The sequence below is a fragment of the Somniosus microcephalus genome, unplaced genomic scaffold (assembly GCF_052327205.1).
Source record: "Somniosus microcephalus isolate GS21.2 unplaced genomic scaffold, FLI_Smic_1.0 unresolved_chr5, whole genome shotgun sequence".
Taxonomy (NCBI): domain Eukaryota; kingdom Metazoa; phylum Chordata; class Chondrichthyes; order Squaliformes; family Somniosidae; genus Somniosus; species Somniosus microcephalus.
This window is the reverse complement of record NW_028225183.1, coordinates 17,765,489-17,784,641: the sequence shown is the minus strand read 5'-3', so window position 1 is coordinate 17,784,641 and position 19,153 is coordinate 17,765,489. Positions and strand designations below refer to the sequence as shown.

Here is a 19,153-nt window from a genome sequence, read left to right as displayed (position 1 = left end):
AATAAAATAGCAACTGGAGGTGTCGCTATTTCAAACTACACAGACACACTAAACCTTAAACTAACTGACCAATGGCAATGCAATAACTAGTTCAAACAATTGTCTGTACCAATTTGTGCAGACCCATATTAAAGAGATTACAGCAGATGTAGAGGTGTTGAGGTGCGGCGATTAGCAAAAAATATTCATAACATAAGTTAAATGCAATTGCAGCAGGAGTAGGCTACTCGGCTCTTCGAGCCTGCTCGACCATTTAATAAGATCATGGCTGATCAAAGTACATTTGTTCCCCAACAGTAACTTCTGATCTCGAGAAGTTATATTGGTACCACAATCAAACAACTCTCATGACAATCAACTAAAGCCCAGTTGTGAACGCTGGCACCCACACAATCAGATGCAGATCCTGAATTAAGTGATTATCTCACGCCACTAACAGCTAATGAAAGATGCTCTATCTGCAACGGTAAAGCGTCACCTTTAGTTCAGAAGCTCAGTGACCTTCTTCCTGGGAAGGAATTCTGCCAGATAATGTATAAGGGATTCACTCGTTCTGTGAATTTTAACGTTCCTTTACACTCCAGACATGGTCCTAGCAGATCTTTTACTGAAACAAATGGAGGAAGAAATATCAAACTCAGCCTCTTTGATAAAAGGCTTTCTTAAAAGTCAGTTTCTCACGCGGTGAAATTGATGAACCCACAAAGGAATGCTCGGTCTTGGTGCAACTGCGCTTGATTCTGCGTGAAGGTTATAACTGCATTTCTTTAACTATACGCTTCTAACCACACAACTTTCCTTTCGGGACATGTGAGCCCCCAGACACAGTTTCACATTGTTCCGCATGGCTGTGGAGAGGGAAAGAGGTTTAAGGAGTGGAGCTGTACAGCTTCTCTTCCACACCTTCATTCACATATTCCAAATGAACATCATTTCGGAAACATTTCTAACTGTGTGGAAGCAGTTCATCAGAGGCCGGAAGGTTTCATTTAAGTTCTTTCCCACTGAAGAGAGTTGGAAGGCAGCAATTCGAATTTTGTACAGTTATTAGTTTTCTGCTTCCGACGTTCAGTCCATATGTTTTTGCAGTTGGTCCTGTCTTTGAGATGCTCCAATGTTATTGATGTAAACAGTGAGCAGACAATCTCCTCAATGGTCGGCATCAGCACTGCTCCCAGTAACTGTTTGGAGACTTTGATATTCCCAGCCTACATGAGGGCAATGGTGAGGGGGTGCAGCTCTGTCGGAGAGCCCTTCTTTCAGATCAGCATTAAACCCAGGCCCGCTCTGCCCTCCCACATTATACTCCATCAGCCAATTTTTTGCCCACCCAATTAACCTATCTGTATACTTTTGCTCACTCTGTCTCCTCCTCACAACTTGCTTTCCCAACTCTCTTTGTGCCGTTTGCAAATTTGGTTACAGTACACTCGGTCCCATCAGCCAAGTCATTAATACTGATTGTAAATAGTTGACGCCCCTGCACTGATTCTTGTGGCACTCCACTCGTTACAGTTTGCCAACCTGAAAGAGATCAATTTATCCTGAATCTCCTTTTTGTGTTAGTTAGCTAATCCTCTATGCTTGCTATTAATACCCACAACCACGGGAGATATAATCTTGTGCATTAACCTTTTATGTGGCACCTTATCGAATGCCTTCTAGGAATCCATTACACTACATCTAATGGCTCCCCTTGATCCACTATGCGTATTACAACCTCAAACAACTCTACTAATTTTGTTGAACACGAATTCCCTTCCTTTAAACCATGTTGACTCTGCTTGATTGCATTATGATTTTCTAAATGTCCTTCTACTATTCCCTTAATAATCGATTCCAGAAAGTTCCCAATGACAGATGTCTGGCTAACTGGCCTATAATTTCCTGATTTTAGCCTCCCTTCTTTGTTGAATAGGCGATTTACATTTGCAGTTTTCCAATCCTCTGGAACATTTCCAGAGTCTAGGGAATGTTGGAACATTATACCCATGGCATCCACTATCTCTGCAGCCACATCTTTTACGACCTTAGGATGCAGGCCATCAGGTCCAGGGGACTTGTCAGCCTTTAGTCCCGTTAGTTTGCCTCGTACTTATTCTCTAGTGATAGTGAGTGTTTTAACTTCCTACCTCAGTTTTTCCCCTTGATGATCTACTATTATTAGGATGCTTTTAATGTTGTCTACCGTGATGACAGATACAAAATATGTGTTCAAAGTCTCTAGCATTACCTTGTTTCCCATTATTAATTCTCAGCCTATTCCTCTAAGCGACCAACTCTCTTCATTTTTTATACTTGGAGAAGCTACTACTCTCTGTTTTTATATTTCTTGCTAGTTTACTCTCATAAACTATTTTCTCTCTCTTTATTTTTTGTCACCCTTTGCTGGTTTCTAAAATTCCCAATCTTCTGGCCTACCACTGATTTTCACAACATTGTGTGCCTTTTATTTAAATTCGATGCCATCTTTAACTGCCTTAGTTAGCCACGGATAGTTCATCGTTATCGTAGAGAATGTCTTTCTCACTGGAATATGTCTTTGTTGAGTGTTATGAAATATCTCCTTAAATATCTACCACTGTTTATCTACCATCTTACATGTTAATCTATTTTCCCAGTTTACTTCATGCCTTTGTAATTGCCTTTAATTAAGTTTAAGACACTAGTTTCAGATGACAGTTCCTCAGCCTCAAAATTTATATGAAATTCTTTCAGGTTATGATCACTATTCCCTAGAGGATCCGTTACGATTAGATCATTAATTAAATAGTCTCATTACACATTACGGGATCTGTGATAGCCTGTTCCCTGGTTGGTTCCACAACGTACTGTTTTAAGAAAGCGTCCCTAATAGATTCTATGAACTTGCCCTCAAGGCTACCTTTGCCAGTTTGATTTGTCCAATCTATATGCAACTTAAAATCGCCCATGCTGATTGTAGTACATTTCTTACAAGCCCCCAATATGTATTGATTTATAATCTGTCCTAGAATGTAGCTACTGTTAGGAGGCCTGCAGCCTACACCCACCGGTGAATTATTTCCCTTATTATTACTTATCTCCACCCAAACTGATTCTACATCTTGCTCTTCCGAGCCAACATCATTTCTGACTACTGTACTGTTCTCATCCTTTATCGACAGAGCTACCACACATTCTATTCCTTTCTGCCTATCCTTCCATAAAGTGGCCCCGTTGTAAGGTGTTGATTAGTGGACGTCCACTGAGGAGACAATCAGCGTCCATGTTTATATCCTCTGCAATTGGACACATATCGCCTGAGCTCAGACATGGGACATGCCCATTCCACCGAAGGACAAAAGAAGTAGGTGTTGCCCTTAGACAAGTGTTCCGAGGTAGGTCGCCTCCTTATTAAAAGAAAGGGAAAATAATTGAAAAATTAAAACAAAAAAGTTAAGCTTGTGTAGGATAATGCAGAATTTAAGCTGGTGAGGTTTGAGGATTCCAAGTGGCGTTGAATTCATCAAACTTTTGATCTGTTGTTTCTATAACGTGCTGGTATATGTGCAGCACAGGACAGATGGTATCCTGTGTGGAAAGGACAATCGAACGCTGTTTAAAACCGGTTGGCATTCGCTATGAGCCTGATTCCTTAGACGGGATAATACAATGAACGCTTAGCATAACTTACTTACTTTTCTTCTCTCTTCCTCTATTGAGAAATCCAAGCATCCATATGCTTTCTTTAACAGCATTCTGATCGTGTCCTACCACCTTCAAAGATTTGTGCACATACACATCCAAGTCTCTCTGTTCAGGCACACATTTAAAATTGTAGTATTTCTCAGATATTGCCTCTCCTCATTCGTCCTACCAAAATATATCACGTCATACTTCTCTGCATTAAACTTAATCTGCCATGTGTTGGCCCATAAGCCGACCAGGGAGTCAGCACCCACAACACCTGCCGGCAATGCATTTCAGAGGCCCACTGCTCTCTGGGAAAATTACCACCGCCTAAAATCCAATCCATTCCTCCCTCTGTGTCAGGTTGAGAATATATTCTTGTTATATTAATCGGATTGGAGCGCAGGAGCAGATGGGAGGTGCTGTTCCACCGGTAAGTTTGGCAGGGCGAACGGGGAAGCGGCTGAGAGATGTTGGTTGTGAACGTAGCCGCAAGGAGGGCGCAATCGATAGATTGCAACAAATGGAAGGAACAAATAAATAAAAGTGGTGGTATCTCTTAGTTGGTGAGACACAACTGGTATGGAGATGTGTGAGTGAATGGCCTCAGGTCAGTTGGTTGACGGAGTTCGTACTGACCAGGTGCTGTGTTCAGGACAGTTATTGACAAGACACAATTGTACGACTCGTTTCTGCCTGTCAATATCAACTGAAAAGAAATGTTTGTATAGAATGTTTAAGAAGTGACATAGATATTCAGCAAAGCTGACCAGCTTGCATGCTTTAAATCTTGTTGTTTAGAGATGAAATTTATAAACGCCACAATATCTGTAAAGTTAACCCACTGCCTTAAACCGTTCGCCCCGCTAATTCATAGACACATCTTGGGTCTGGAACTACTGACTGGTGATTGAAATTGGAAAAGAAGGGTAACCAAGGAAATTAAAGTAGGTGATGGCAAACTCTCTTCTGATAATGCAACACACTAGATCAGAAGAACATAAGTGTTCTCAGGGCAACACCAATAAATAGATGTATATTGCAACACACCAATTGTAAATTTAATTCAATATTTATCCCTAAACAACTATAAGAAAAAACAGATTATCTGGTCATTATCACATTGCTGCTTTAGGGAGCTTGCTGTGTGCAAAATGCTGCGGCGTTTCCTACAATACAACCACAACTACACTTCAACATAGTTCATTGTAAAGCGTTTGGGCCGTGTTGAGGTCGTGGAAGGCGCTCAGGAAATACATGTTTGAGCAGAGCAGGCGAGCATGAGCGGAAACATTGCAAGCAGATAACAAATTAAAGTGGTAGAACCGGCGGCAGAGAGTCAGTGAGAGTGGAGTGAACCAGCTTGAGGGAAGAAATAAACAACGGTAGAAAGAAAGAAATATAATCCGTTCCATAGGGAAATATTTGAGAATTTTGCCAATTGTGGTAATAAACTTCTGTCGAATGACTTCATTATTTGATTTTACATCAAACGCTCTCACTGAACTGAATTATTCCGGCCGCTTTGAGCCTGAAATTTACCGTAGTATAAGAGGAGAGAATAAAAGGGGATAATTGCCCTCCTCATCACAGTTTCCTCAGGCTAATGGAACAAAAACCACATCTGTTCCTCATCCTGAACAGAGAGAGCAGCTCACCACCTGTTTAGAGAGAATGAATCTTCTCTTAACCTTGTATTAATGTAACGTTCACTCTCTGGATAGGTCAGGTTGAGAATATATTGTCGTTACATTGATCGGATTGGAGGACAGGTGCTGGTGGGATGCACTTTGCAACTGTGAATTTCGGAAGGGCTACCGGGGAAGCGGCTGGGAGATGGTGGGTGGGACAGAAGGACTAGTAGCCTTATCCTTCTGATCACCCTTTGTGTTCCAAGTCTTTGCTGAAGTTAGAGCACCTGATGCAACTGCGGATGAAGAGAAGAATTCTGGCCTCGTCACTCCGAGAACAGAGAAAGGGGGAATGGAGAAGGAAGACTTGGAGAACTATTTGGCTATTTCCCTCTAGGAAAAAGTAGACTGAGAGGGGAGCTCAGGAAGGCGTTTAACATAATGGAGCGGTTAAAATCATTCAATATTGCAGCACAACATGGGTCATTTGGCCTGTCGCACCTGTGCCGGCTCTTTGAAAGAGCTGTCCAATTTCATCCCCCACCCCAGTGTTTTTCAAAACACTGCAACTTAGTTCTCTTCTAAAACATGTCCCCTTGCCTTTTGATGTTGCATTCGAATCTGACTCCACTACCTTTTTTAGGATAAACGACATATGAAGCAACACTTTCAATCAGACACTACACTTCATTTCAGACTGAGGGATGCTAAGAAAATGGTTTACAGAATGGATTATCTACGATGGGCGATTTTCCACGTGGATTTTCATGGCAAGAGCGATGCACTTGGAATATTGGTAAAAGGGAAATGGTATATCTAGGTTGCCTGGCAGGAGACTGATCGCTGAAGCGATTGTTCTGATTGGAAGCAGGAAGGCAGCAGCAGTGGATGCTCATCACTGTTCATTTCATGGAATCAAAGAATCAAATTTATACAATAGATCAGTTGGCAAAAATAAAAATCGCTCACATCTCCGGGCAAGCTTGAAACACCAACCTTTCGACTGACAGTTAAAAGCGCTGGCCCATTGTGCCACATATATAGTCGAGCAAAAATCTTGCCAGCTGAATTATTCCACAGGAACCCAAGTGGTTATGCACCAGAGCGTTCAGACCGGAGGCACCATCTTTGCAGCAAATGAGAAGCTGCGTGGGGCCAGCTGCCGGTTTCGGTCGTCGTGGCCGAGTGGTTAAGGCCGTAAACCAGTAAATGCGTTGGTGTGTTTGTCCCGCGGTGGTTCGAATCCTGCTAATTCCAGAAATGACGAGGTCGTCCCAAATGACACGTTTTTACTTAATTTTAACTGCTGACTTTCTGTTCCTGTGCCGTGACACACTCAAAGCTACAATCAAACAACGATTCAAGCAGAAAGTAAAAGAAGCACTTCACCCCGTTATTACATCACTGCATCACGAGAGGCCTAGGCCACGGGAGAAATACTACATTGTTAACTGCTCTTGAAACCGTGAAAGCAATTATAACCATCGAAAATAATTATTTTGCAACACATTGAAGAAAGTGCATGACGTCCGCACAGCCATTTTCCAGTTGATGCTGCTTCGTACTGCGATGCTTATTTAATGAACCAAGCCAGACAAGCCACAATTCTCAAACCCGCTGGCAAAGATCCATACAGTAGAACATAAGAAATAGGAGTAGGATTTGGCCATACGGCCCTCGAGCCTTCTCCGCCTTTCAATAAGATCATGGTTGATCCTTTAACTCAACTGAAACTTACAGACCTAGCCACATATACCTTAATTCCAGTAATGCCCAAGTACATCTCGGATAGGAATGTACTCAACGACTGAGCACCCACAGCCCTCTGCGGTAGAGAATTCCAAAGATTCACAGCCCTACTTTGAAGAAATGCCTCCTCATCTCAAATGGGCGACACCTGTTCCTGAATCTTTGCCATCAGCCCCTCGAGCCTGCCCCACCATTCAATAAGGTCATGGCTGATCAGATATTCGACTCAACACCTCTTTCCTGCCCGCTCCCCAAACACCTTGACTCCCCTGTAGCTCAAATATATGACTCCCTCCGCCTTGAATATATTCAATGACTCCGCCTCCGCAGCTTTCTGGGGCACAGGATTCCTAAGATTCACGACCCTCTGAGAGAAGAAATTCCTCCTCATCTCCGTTTTAAATGGGCGAACCCTGTTCCTGAAACTTTGCCCCCTTGTTCTAGATTCCCCCAGGAGGGGAAACATCCTCCCTGCATCTACCCTGCCAAGGCCCCTCAGAATCATATACAGAAACAAAGAAAGACATAGAGAGCGAGCCTCAGTTTCACATCTCACAGAGTGGTCCGAGGGATAAGGGACTTCGGTAATGTTGAGAGTGTGCAGAACCTGGGATTGTTTTCCTCAGAAGGTTAAGAGGAAATTTATTAGAGGCTTTCAAAATTACAAGAGGTTTTGTTAGAGGAAATAAGGAGAAAAGTATTCCAGTGGCAGGAGGGAAAGTAACCAGAGGACAACAATTTAAGATAACCGGCAAAAGAACCAGTGTGGGGAGAATTGTCTTACGCAGCAAGGTCTCAGGCCTAATGAATATCTTACTGCTCAGGATAAGTTATCACGGTCCAGGCACTCTCTCATTCCAGTCCTCCACACGTTGCTAATGTGGCATTTTTCACACTGGCAATGAGTTGATTGATAGCCATGCTGTGATAAGCTAAGTTTGTTAGGGAGATGCAGTCAGCAAGAAAATATATGGAAGACGGATAATAACCATGACTGTTCTGACACTGTGAACTACAGTTAAATGTGGGCATGTAAACATTTAAAGTGTCTAGTTCCAAACGGCATTTTCTGCTGACTTTGAAACAGCAGGCATTTTACAGAAAGCAATGAATTAAATTTTATGCCACTGTACCAAGGCAGCAGCAGCGGTGTGGAAAGTTTAAAGGTTGATCAGCAGCAAGCATTTTTTCACGGGGGTGCTTTGATTGGTGGCATTCCAAACAGCCCCAAAACGCACTGTTTCCTGATTCGGGAATCGATCCCGAGCCACAGTGGTGAAAACGGCAAATCCTAACCACTAGACCATCAGGGAAGTTGCAAAAAGCATCCTGCCACCAAGCAGAGCAATGCAGACTTTCCTCCTTGCTGCTTTGAAATTCAGATCACTTTCACGCCAGGCAAACTTTGCGTACAAAATGGCATTTTTTAGGTGAGATCACATAGTACATGTTCGCGAAAGCACAGCACCAAGGGCAGGTAGGCATCCACTTGAAATCTAATTCCATCTGTGCTTTTCTCATTGACAGAGACTCTCAGTCAGAGAGAAGCCGTCGGGGTATTGAATACTCACCACTACAATATCAAGGACAATGTAGAGGAAGTGGTTATGCAGTGCTTGAGACAAAGACTCAAACATACACACAAACAAAGGTGTGTTCCCTCTTTGTGTGGTTATTTACGAGATATCCATCTGAGTGTCATGGATTCATGGAGGCTTGCAGCACAGTGGGAGGCCATTCGGCCAATCGTGTCAGTGCTGTCTCTTTGAAAGAGCAGTCGTGCTTACTCCCGCTGTTATCTCATTTTCTCTGTGCTCTCAACCATATTCAGTGCCCCACACCAAAGGCAAACAGACGGAGAACACTATATTAACGAGGAATTGGTGCATGAAGTTATTATGGAGTTCTTCATATGCCAGTACATCTATTAAAATTATGTTAGTTCATTTTTTTCTGTTTAACTTTTCCGTGGAGCATTATAAGGAGCTAGCCATAGGTTTAAAAAGGAGGATGTTAAAAATGCTCCCCGTAAGGATTTTGAACCCTGGTCTCCCGCGTGACAGGTGGGGATACTCAACAATAAACTAATGAGAAACTGAATGATACCGTGCCTGTCAGAGAGCAAGAATCGGCGTGTGAACAGAGGGACAAACAGGCAGAAGGGACAGCAATATGAATTAGAACAGAAGAAATAGGAGCAGGCCATCAGCCCCTCGAGCCTGCCCGCCATTCAATAAGGTCATGGCTGATCAGATCTTTGACTCAAAGCCTCCTTCCCGCCCGCTCCCCATACCCCTTGACTCCCCTGCAGCTCAAATATATGACAACTTCCACCTTGAATATACTCAATGACTCCACATCCAGAACTCTCTGGGGTAGAGGATTACTAAGATTCAATACCCTCTGAGGAAGAGAACATCCTCTTTTCCGTTTTAAATAGGCGGACCGTGTTCCTGAATCTTTGCCCCATAATTCTAGATTCCCTCAGGAGGGGAAACATCCTCCCTGCATCTACCCTGTCAAGCCCCCTCAGAATCATATGCAGGGACAAAGATAGACATAGAGAGCGAGCCTCAGTATCAAGTCTTACAGAGTGGTCCGAGGGATAAGGGACTTCGGTTATGTTGAGAGTTTGCAGAACCTGGGATTGTTTTCCTCAGAAGGTTAAGAGAAAATTTAATAGAGGCTTTCAAAATTACAAGGGGTTTTGTTAGAGGAAATAAGGAGAAACGTTTTCCAGTGACAGGAAGGAAAGTTACCAGAGGACAACGATTTAAGATAACCGGCAAAAGAACCAGTATGGGAAGGATTGTCTTACGCAGCAAGGGCTCAGGCCTAAAGAATATCTTACTGCTCAGGATAAGTTATCACTGCCCAGGCGCTCTCTCATTCCAGTCTTGCACACTTTGCTAATGTGGCATTTTCCACACTGGCAATGAGTTGATTGATAGCTGTGCTGTGATAAGCTAAGTTTGTTAGGGAGATGCAGTCGGCAGGAAAATACACGGAAGACAGATAATAACCATGACTGTTCTGTCACTGTGAGCTACAGTTAAATGTGGGCATGTAAACATTTAAAGTGTCTAGTTCCAAATGGCATTTTCTGCTGACTGAAACAGCAGGCATTTTACAGAAAGCAATGAAATTAATTTTGTACATCGGCAGCAGCAGCGGTGTGGAAAGTTCAAAGGTTGATCAGGAGTAAGCATTACTTCGCACGAGTGCTTCGATTGGTGGCATTTCAAAACAGCTGCAAAAGGCACGAGTTCTAGATTCCCCCAGGATGGTAAACATCCTCCCTGCATTTACCCTGTCAAGGCCCCTCAGAATCATATACAGAGACAAAGATAGACATAGAGAGTGAGCCTCAGTTTCACGTCTTACAGGGTGGTCCGAGGAGCTATCCATAGGTTTAAAACTGGGGATGTTAAAAATCCTCCTCGTCGGGGATTGGACCCCGGTCTCCCACGTGACAGGTGGGGAAACTCACCACTGTACTAACGAGGAACTGAGTTATGCCGCGCCTGTCATAGCAAGAATCGACCTGTGAACAGAGGGACAAAGAGGCAGAAGGGACAGAAATAATAATGAGAACAGAAGAAATAGGAGCAGGAGTGGGCCGTCAGCCCCTCGAGCCTTTGATATTATCATTGATATTAGTTACAGTCACTTGAACAAACACATTACATCAGGACCTTTGATTCCGAAGTGAATAATGTGGTCGATAAAACATTAACATCTCAATGACCGCATCTTAATCAGCCCTCTCTCGGGAATAAGGCTGAAAGATCTCATCATACAGGACAGACCCAACAATAATGATCGGCTTCCTTTACAGCTTTCATGTAATTACATTGAACAACTTCCCTGCTATCAAAAGATTAATACATTTTAACTAAATCTCCGCAGTGTTCGCTGAATCCAGGGACTAAAGCAGACACCTTTCACTTTGTCTCTGCAGTTTCCCAATGCAATTATGATGTTTCAGTTCCTGACACAGGGAAAGTTAAAGGCCATGTTCAGGATTGGAGCCGAGAAATTACTGTGGGTGATTTTAGGGGACGGACACTGAACGTGCCCCATTGACAGTCCTCTCTCCAATATTCTACTGCAGATGTTTACCTGTTTATTGTACAAAGTTTATAAAGTACAGCAAAATTAGGACTGTTCCTCCTGCTGACCCTTTTCCTCCTGTTGTTTCCTGGCCAGTCCACCAACCTCCACCTTCAATCAATGTCAACCGCTCCAAATGTATGCTCTCCATTTCCGTCCACCAAAGTACTGCTCGCCAACCACTCTCGCCCTCAATGACCCGAATTTGCTCTCAATACGCCCAAAGCATTAAATTTAATATTCTGATTCTTGGGTTTAAATCTATCCATGGCATTATCTCCTTGCCATCTCCACTCTCTCCTCCAAACCCGCAGCAAATCTACCCGTGATATCTCCGCACATCTGACACTGGCTTCTTTCGTTGGGACTGTCCTCTCTTGGCCGCAATGTTACCGATCTGTAGGTAACCAGATCATCTCCAGCAATGGCTTCTCTTCCCACACCAGCACCGTTCACTCTCGAGTCTCTGAACTTTGCAATCTTGCCCCTTTCCTCGCCCTCATCCTCATTTACGTACTGCCCTTCATGAAATCATATACACACATGGGGCCAGCTTCCACATATCTGCTGACAACACCCAGCACCAGCTCTCCACCATCTCCCCACCCTCCACTATCTCTGTGTTATCAGACTGCCACAGTTCTGCATGAGCTGCGATTTGCCCCAATTAAACATGAGGAAGACGGAAGCCATCATATCTGCCCCACCACAAACTCCAAGCCCATGTCGCCTATTCCATCCCCCTCCCTGGCTGTTGTCACAGGCTCAGTAAGCTGCTTTGTAACCTCTGACGACTACTTGTCTCTGATCTGGCACTGAACACCTCAATCATGCATTGATCAGCTCCAGTCTCTCAGTTCTCTCCTCCACTCCGTCTCCTCTTCAAACCTCTGTCACTGGCCTCTCTTTTGGTGGGACTTCCCTTGCTTGTTTTAACGTTTAACTATTTGATTGGAGCAGGAGGATCTCCAGCAATTGCTTCTCTCCCTCCCCGCCGCCCCATTACCTTTGATGCCTCCCAAGGATCTATCCTAGCTCTCTCCACTTCCTCATTAACATGCTTCCCATTGGTGTCTAAATCAGATATGTGAGCAGCATTTACACGTACGCTGATGACACCAGTTTTAACTCGCCATCTCCATCAATCATGGAATTATAGAATAGTACATCGCAGATGGAGGCCATTCACCCAAATGAATCTGTGCCCGCTCTTTTGACGAGCAATCCACTTAGTCCCACACTCCCACTCTTTCCCCATAGCAAATCATTTTATCCACTTCAACTATTGTCCAATGACGATTCAAAGGCTAGTATTGAATCTCTAACCAACACCCTATCAGGCAGTGAATTTCAAATTATAGACACTCGTTCCATTTTTCCTCAACTCGCATCTGTTTCTTTTGCCAAACAAATTAAATCTGTGCTTTCTCGTTATAGGCACGTCAGCCATTGGAAACTGTTTAGCTTTATTTAATATATCTTAAAGCCTTCACGATTTAAAACACCTCTACCATATCTCCACTTAGCCTTCTCTGCTGTCAGAAGAGTAGCCCCAGTTTCTCCATACGTCCACCTATATCCAATCCCTCATCCCTGGGACCATTCTGGTAAATCTCATCTGCAACAAAATAGATGAACTAAGAGTGCAGATAGAACGTAAGAGGTGTGATTTAATAGCCATTAGGGAGACATGGTTGCAATGTGGCCGCGGTTGTGAAATAAATATTCCAGGACACTTAAAGTTAGAAGAGATGGGCAAAATGGCAAAGGAGGAGTGGTAGACCTAATAATAACGGATGTGATAAAGACAGTAGAGAGAAAGGATCTTATCTCCGAAAATCAAGAAGTTGCTTCAGTTTGGGTGGAGCTAAGAAAGAGCAAGGGCAGAAAATATTTTTGGGAATTGTTTATCGGCCTCCAAACATTAGTTGTAATGTAGGGCAGAGTATAAATCAGGAAATTAGAGCCTCATGTAACAAGGGTAATAGAGTAATCATGAGGGAATTTATTCTACGTAGAGACTGTACAAACCAAATATGCTGCAAAAGTGTGGAGGGCGAATTCGTGGAATGTATACACGATACTGTTTGACTCATCTACTTGAACTTTTTGATGAATTAACAAGGATGATTGATGAAGGGATTGCAATGGACGTTGTCTACATGGATTTTCGGAAGGCGATCGACAATGTGCCACATAGAAGGCTGCTTAACAAAATTGAGGCTCGCGGAATAGGTGGGTCAGTGACAGCTTGGATAATGAATTGGCTTCAGAACAGAAAACAGCGAGTTGTAGAAAGTGGCTGGTATTCAGACGAGAGGATGGTAGACAGTGCTGCTCCCCAAGGGTATGTGTTGGGGCCACTGCTTCTGTCATATATATATAAAAGTCCTAGATATTGGAGTTCAGAGTAGAATTTCGAAATTTGCCGATGACTCCAAAAGTTGTGGGCGTGGCAAACAGTGAAGATGATACCGATCGACTGCAACAGGACATAGATAGGCTAGCAGACTGGACAGAAAAGTGACAGATGGAATTTAATATGGAAAAGTGTGAGGTGTTGCCTTTTGCCAGTAGGAACAGTGTAGTGGCAATATACACTTAATGGAACAGTTCTAAAGAGTGTGCAGGGACAGAGAGGCCCGGGAGTCAATGTGGATAGGTTCCTGAAGGTGGCAGGCCATATTGAGAGAGTGGTTAGCAAAGCATATGGTATCTTGGTCGTCCTAAATAGAGCTATTGAGTACAAAATTAGAGAAATTATGCTAAACATTTATAAAGCGCTGGTAAGAGCACAACTGGAGTATTGCGCCAGTTCTAGTCAACAAAAAATGTTTGGAAGGATGTTAAGGTGCTTGAGATGTTGCAGAGGAGATTCACCAAGATGTTTCTGGGGTTCGGGGCATGGTATCTCCATTTATTAAATGTTATTCATATTCAGGATTTGTTTTCATTAGAGCAAAGGAGCTTGAGGGGTGATTTGATAAAGGTGTAAAACATAATGACGGGGTTGGATAGGCTAGAAAGAAAAAGGCTGTCCCCAGTAGTTGATGGTACGAGGAAAAGGGGCCACAGATTTAAGGTTTTGGGCAAGAGTTATAGGGGGGATGTGAGGAAAAAATTTTAAGCAGCGAGTGGTGAGAACCTGGAACTGGCTGCGAGCGGAAGTGGTGGAAGAGATGACACTTAATGTTTGCAAGGGGGGACTGGATAGGCACTTGAGGGAAATAAACTTGCAGCGCTACGGGGATAGAGCAGAGGAGTGGAGCTGACTGGATTGCTCTGCAGTTATCCGGCATGGATTCGATGAGCCAAATGGCCTTCTTATGCGCCGTTATGACTCTATGGTATTCTAGATCACGATGTTGAGAAACCAACTAGGAAACAGGATATTTTAGTTCTAGTATTGTTCAATGAGAAAGGGTTAATTAATAACTTTGTTGTAAAGGGGCCTTTAGGGAAGAATGACCATAATATGATAAAATTTTATATTGAGATTTAATGTGATTTTGCTAAATCCGAAACTAGGTTCTTATATCTAAACAACGCCAACTATATATATATGAGAGGCTAGTTGGCTACGGTAGTTTGGGAAACTACATTAAAAGGTGTGAAGGCAGATAAGCAATGGCTCGCATTTAAAGACTTAATACCAGTTTACAGCAAATATGCATTCTATTACGGCACAAAAACCACGCAGGAAATGTGGTCCCACCGTGGCTAACAAGAGAAGATAAAGATAGTATTAGATCAAAGGAAGAGGCTTATAATGTTAGCAAGAAGAGTAGTACACCTACGGATTGGGTGGATTTTAGAAATCAGCAAAGGATGACCAAGACATTGTTAAAAAAAAGGGAAAACAGAGTATGAGTGTAAATTAGCAAGATACATAAAAAACGGCTCTAAATGCTTATATTGGTCTGTAAAAAGGAACAAATTGGTGAAAGTAAACGTGGGTCCCGTACAGGCTGAAATAGGAAAAATGATCATGAGGAACAAGGAAATGGCAGAGAAATTAAAGAAATGCTTTGTCTTGAAGGAAGAAGACGCAAAAAACTTCCCGGAAATAGTTGAGAACCAAGGCTCTGGCGAGATGAGAAACTAAAAGAAAGCCGTATTTGTAAAAAAATAGTACTGGAGAAATTAATGGGACTGAATACCGCTAAATTACCTGCACCTGATGGCCTACATCCTAGGGTTGTGAAAAAGGTGATGATAGAGAGGCTGGATGCAGTGGTTGCCTTTGTCAAGAATTCCATAGATTTTGGAAGGGTTCCTTCAGGTTGGAAGTTAATAAATATGACCCCACTATTTAAGAAAGGAGGGAGAGAGAAAACGGGAAATTAAAGAACAGTTAGATTGACATCACTAGTAGGGAAAATACGAGAATCTATTATTAAGGACGTGGTAAAATAGCACTTACAAAATAATGATAGGATTGGGAAGAGTCAACAGTGGTTTATGAAAGGGAAATCGCGTTTTATCAATCTGTTACAGATTTTTCAGGTTGTAACTACCAGTGGATGTGGTATTTGGATTTTCAGAAGGCATTTGCTAAGGTGCCACACGAGAGGTTATGGAACGAAATTAGGGCTTATTGGATTGGGGATAATATACGAGCATGGATTGTGGATTGAAGATTGCATAACGGGGAGATAACAGAAAGTAGGAATAAACGGGTCATGTTTGCGTTGGCTGGCTATAAATGGTGGGGTACCGCAAGAGTCAGTGCTTGATCCTCAGCTATTCACAATCTATATCAATGATTTGGAGGCGGAGAACAAATGTAATATATGTAAGATTACTGAGGACACAAAGCTGGGTGGCAATGTAAGGTGTGAAGAGGATGTAAGGAGGCTTCAGGGCATATAGACAGGCTATGTGAGTGAGAATCAACATGGCATGTGGAATATAACGTGGAGAAATATGAAGTTATCAACATTGGTAGAAAAAATAGAAAAGCAGAGTATTTTTTAAATTGTGAGAGATTGGAAAATGTTGGTGTTCCGAGGAGCCTTGGTGTCCTTGTACGCGAATCACTGAAAGTTATCATGCAGGTAGAGCAAGGAATTAGGAGAGCAAATGGTATGTTGGCCTTTATTACAAGGGAATTTGAGTGCAACTGTAAAGACGTCTTTCTGCAATTATATAGGACCCTGTTGAGCCCACACCTGGAGTATTTGGGTACAGTTTTGGTCAGCTTACCTAAGGAAGGATATACTTGCCATAGGGATAGTGCAACGAAGGTTGACCAGACTGGTTCCTTTGATTAGGGGATTGCCCTATGAGGAGGGATTGAGCAGACTAGGCTTATATTCTCAAGAGTTCAGAAGAATGAGAGGTGATCTCATTGAATCATGCCAAATTCTTATAGGGCTTGACAGGGTAGAATAAGGAAGGCTGTTTCCCTGACTCGTAAGGCTAGAACCAGGGTTCACATTCATAGAATACGGGGTTGACAATTTAGGACTGAGATGAGGAGAAAACTCTTCACTCAGAGGGAGGGGAATCATTGAAATTCTCTACCCCAGAAGGCTGTGGAGGCTCAGTCGTTGAAGTTATTCAAGACAGAAATCGATAGATTTTTGAATATTAAGGGAATCAAGGGATATGGGGACAATGGATTAAAGTGGAGATGAGGTAGAATTTTGCCATGAACATATTGAATGGCGGAGCAGGTACAAAGGGCTAAATTGTCTACTCCTGCTCCTATTTCTTGTGTTGTTATGGGTCTGAGCCGGATCGTCAAACTCGTGCTGGAGGCTCCGGTAAACTCTTTCACCTCCACCCACCAGCACACCACCCCCAACACAACCACGACCCTATCCCACCGCAACTGGTGCTCCAATGTTGGCTGGGTCGCTGAGGTGGGAGGGGCGAGACGGGTGGTACAATACTTGGGGTGGGGGAAGAAACATAGAAACATAGAAGATAGGAGCAGGAGTAGGCCATTCGGCCCCTCGAGCCTGCTCCACCATTTAATGAGATCATGGCGAATCATGAAAATTCAGTAGCCTGTCCCTGCATTCTCCTCATCTCCCTTGGTCCCTTTAGGCTTAAGAAATATATTTAACTCCTTCTTGAATATGTTTAATGAATTGGCCTCAACTGCCTTCTGTGGTAGAGAATTCCACAGGTTCACCACTATCTGGGTGAAGAAATTCCTCCTCATCTCTGTCCAAAATGGCTTACCCCTTATCTTTAGACTCTGAGCCCTGTTTCTGGACTCCCCCGCCATCGGGACCATCCTTCCTGTATCTATTCTGTATGATCATGTTAGAATTTTAGAAGTTTCAATGAGATCCCCTCTCATTCTTCTAAACTCCAGCGAATATATGCCTAATCGACCCAATCTCTCTTCATACGTCATTACTGCCATCCCAGGTATCAGTCTGGTGAATCTTCGCTGCACTCCCTCCATGGCAAGAACATCCATCCTCAGATAAGGCGACCAAAACTGCACACAATACTAAAGGTGTGCTCTCACCAAGGCCCTGTAGAACTGCAGCAAGACATCGTTGCTCCTGTACTCAAACTCTGTCGCTACGAAGGCCAACATACCATTTGCCTTCTCAAACGAATGCTGCACCTGCATGCATACCTTCGGCGACTGGTGCACAAGGACACCCAGGTCTCGTTGCACTTCCCCTTCTACCAATCTAATGCCGTTCAGATAATAAACTGCCTTCCTGTTTTTGCCACGAAATTGGATAACCTCGCATTTATTAACATTAATCTGCATCTGCCATGCATCTGCCAATCACCCAACCTGTCCAAATCATACTGGAGTTTATCTGCATCCACCTAACAGCACACGCGCCCGCCCTGCTTTGTGTCGTCTGCACACGTGTACATATTACATCAAGTTCCCTCGTCTAGATCATTAATATATATCGTGAATAGCTGGGGTCCAAGCACCGATCCCTGCGGTACCACACTAGTCACTTGCTGCCACTTGGAAAAAGACCCATTTATTCCAACTCTTTGCTTCCTGTCTGCCAACCAGTTCTCTATCCAAGTCAGTACCTTACCCCCAATCCCATGTTCTTTAACTTACATGCTAATCTCTTAGGCGGGACCTTATCGATATCCTTCTGAAAGTCCAAATACACCACATCCACTGGTTCTCCCTTATCTATTCTACCAGTTACATCCTCCATAAATTTCAGTAGACTATTCAAGCACGATTTACCTTTTGTAAATCCATGTTGACTTTGTCCGATCCTGTCACTGTTTTCCAAGTGCTCTTTGATTACATCCTTTATAATGGACTGTAGCATTTTCCTCATTACCGATGTCAGGCTTACCGGTCTATAATTCCACGTTTTCTCTCTACCACCTTTTATGAATAGGGAAGTGACATTAGCTACCCTCCAATCCATGGGAGCTGTTCCAGAGTCTAAAGAATTTTGTAAGATGACCAGCAATGCATTTACTATCTCTAGGGCCAATTTTGTAAGTACTCTAGGATGGAGATTATCAGGCCCTGGGGATTTATCGGCCTTCAGTCCCGTCAGTTTCCCTACAACATTTTCCTACAAATACTATTTCATAAGTTTCGCCCTCTCATTAGACCCTATGTTCCCCGAAATCTCTGGGAAGTTATTTGTGTCCTCCTTATTGAAGACATATCCAAATTATGTATTTAATTGATATGCAATTTCTTTGTTCCCCATTAGTAATTCCCCTGATTCTGGCGGCAATGGACCTACGCTTTTCTTCACCAATGCTTTTCTCTTCACATATCTATAGAAGCTTTGACATTCACGTTGTATGTTCCCTGTAAGCTTACTTTCATACTCTAATATCCCCCTCTTAATTAATCCCTTTCTCCTCCTTTGCTGAATGCTAAACTGCTCCCTATCCTCAGGGTTGCTGCTTTTTCTGGCCAATTTATATGTGCTCTCCTTGGATCTTATGCTATCCCAATTTCCCTTCTTAGCCACGGTTGAGGCACTTTTTTGTTTTGTTTGCATGCCAAACAGGGATGAACAAATTCGGTAAATCAT

General features: G+C 43.1%; 1 pseudogene; it reads left to right on the top strand.

Moving 5' to 3' along the window:
* LOC147087636 (Fc receptor-like protein 5) overlaps window positions 1–15,249 on the top strand; it is a 37,046-nt pseudogene extending 21,797 nt beyond the window's left edge.
* Window positions 15,250–19,153: the final 3,904 nt, after the last annotated feature.